This window comes from Chrysochloris asiatica, unplaced genomic scaffold, assembly GCF_000296735.1.
Source record: "Chrysochloris asiatica unplaced genomic scaffold, ChrAsi1.0 scaffold00100, whole genome shotgun sequence".
Lineage (NCBI taxonomy): Eukaryota > Metazoa > Chordata > Mammalia > Afrosoricida > Chrysochloridae > Chrysochloris > Chrysochloris asiatica.
This window is the reverse complement of record NW_006408618.1, coordinates 6,762,812-6,764,847: the sequence shown is the minus strand read 5'-3', so window position 1 is coordinate 6,764,847 and position 2,036 is coordinate 6,762,812. Positions and strand designations below refer to the sequence as shown.

The following is a 2,036-nucleotide window of genomic DNA, read 5'->3' as shown; positions in this document are numbered from 1 at the left end:
CTTTGGACTGAGAACCAACAACAGCAGACAACAACCTGAGATTAACATACGTGACAACACCAACCAAAATTCAATCCAGATATAGAACTATTAAAGTAAAACAAACCTACACGACTGGAAATAAGGAACCAGATACATTAAATTATAATGACGTTAGCTACAAATCAAAAAGAGGGAATAGTGTAGACACATAATTCCAAATAGGGAGAAAGTCAAGTAGATTTCAGGATAAAACAAACTATTTTAAATGGGGAAAAAGAATAAACAAATTACAGTGAAATCTCAAAAAATTAATACAACTTCACATCAATATAAAAAAAAGGAAAATCAGAAAGATTTAGTAAGCATTAACACAACAGAAATTAAAATGAAAAGAAAACCCACTAAGAAATTGAACTCAGTGCTGAAAACTATGTGGAAAAAGAAATCAGCAGCACCACACATACACACACAGAGTCAAATATCAGCAATCAATTCAAACCTATTGATAATTACAATGAATGTAAATGGGTTAAGTTCCAGTTGAGAGACAGAGAGTAGCAGAAAGAAAAAAAAAATAGAATTCTTCAATATGTTGTCTACAAAAGACCTCTTACACGCAAAGGAAAAAATAGATTAAAAATTGAAGAATGGAAAAAATATTTCAAGCTAATGGCAATTAAAAAAAGCAGAAGTAGCTATTTTAATTTCTGATAAAATTGACTATAGGGCAAAAAGCAGCATAAGAGACAAAGAAGCATTTTATATTATGATTATGGGGTCAATTGAATGAAAGGACATAATCATAATAAATAAACATGCCTCCAAAGAAGAGTCTCAAAATATGTAAGCCTAATTCTAATAGAACTGAAAATAGGAATACACAACTCTACAATAATATTAGATTTTAACGCATCACTTTCAATGAAGGATAAAATAACTTAGGAAGAAACTCAACAAAGACAAAAAAGAAGTGAACAACACAATCAACCAACTTGACCTCATAGACATATACAGAGCACTCAGTGCAAGAATAACATAATTTTTTTTTTTCCAGTGAACCTGAAACATTCACATATGTTGGGCCACAAAGCAAACCTCAACAAATTTTAGAACATCAAATTACTGCAAAGCATCTTCTCAGCTCACAATGCTAAAAATTAGAAATTAACAGTAGGAAGATGAAAGAAAAAATTTAAATATATGGAAATTGAATAACACCCTGCTTAAAAGCTACTGTTAACCTCAAGATAAACAGTTCAAAACTACCTACTGTTCCACAGGAGAAAAATGAGGCTTTCTGCTCCAGTAAAGATTTACAGTCTAGGAAACCCTATATAGAGTCGCTATGAGTTGGCACAGACTCCACAGCCCATAACCACCACCACCACAAAAGCTACTGGGCAATAGAATAAATAAATGAAATAGAGTAGTCTGAGTAGAGCTAACAAATCAAGTGGTTGTGTGATTGAGTCTCAGAGACCAGTAGAACTTGCAATATGGCTGATCAACTTACTAAAGAGCTGATTGCAGGATTCATAGAAGCTTTTTCACTATTTGAAAGGATGGTGATGGAACTATAACAATAAAAATTGGGAAATATAATGAGATATTTGGGGCAGAATCCCACAGAAGCAGAATTCCAGGACATGATTAAAGTAGATGCTGATGATAATGGCACAATTGACTTCCCAGAATTTCTTACAATGAAGGCAAGAAAAATGAAAGACACAGACAGTGAAGAAGAAATTAGAGATGCATTTTGTGCATTTGATAAGGACGCTAGTGGCTATATGAGTGCAGCAGAACTTGGGCATATGATGACAAACCAGAAGTTAACAGATGAAGAGGTTGATTAAATGGTCAGGGAAGCAGATATTGATGGTGATGGTAAGTAAACTATGACAAATTTGTACAAATGATGGCAGCAAAGTAAAGACATTGTACAAAATGTGTTAAATTTCTTGTACAAAATTGTTTATTTGTCTTTTCTTTGTTTGTAACTTAATTGTAAAATGTTTCCCCTTACTGTCAAAAGAATATGTGTGTATAGTAAT

General features: G+C 32.7%; 1 pseudogene; it reads left to right on the top strand.

Moving 5' to 3' along the window:
- Nucleotides 1–1,478: 1,478 nt before the first annotated feature.
- Nucleotides 1,479–1,915, top strand: LOC102836724 (annotated as a pseudogene).
- The last annotated feature ends 121 nt before the right edge of the window (nucleotides 1,916–2,036 follow it).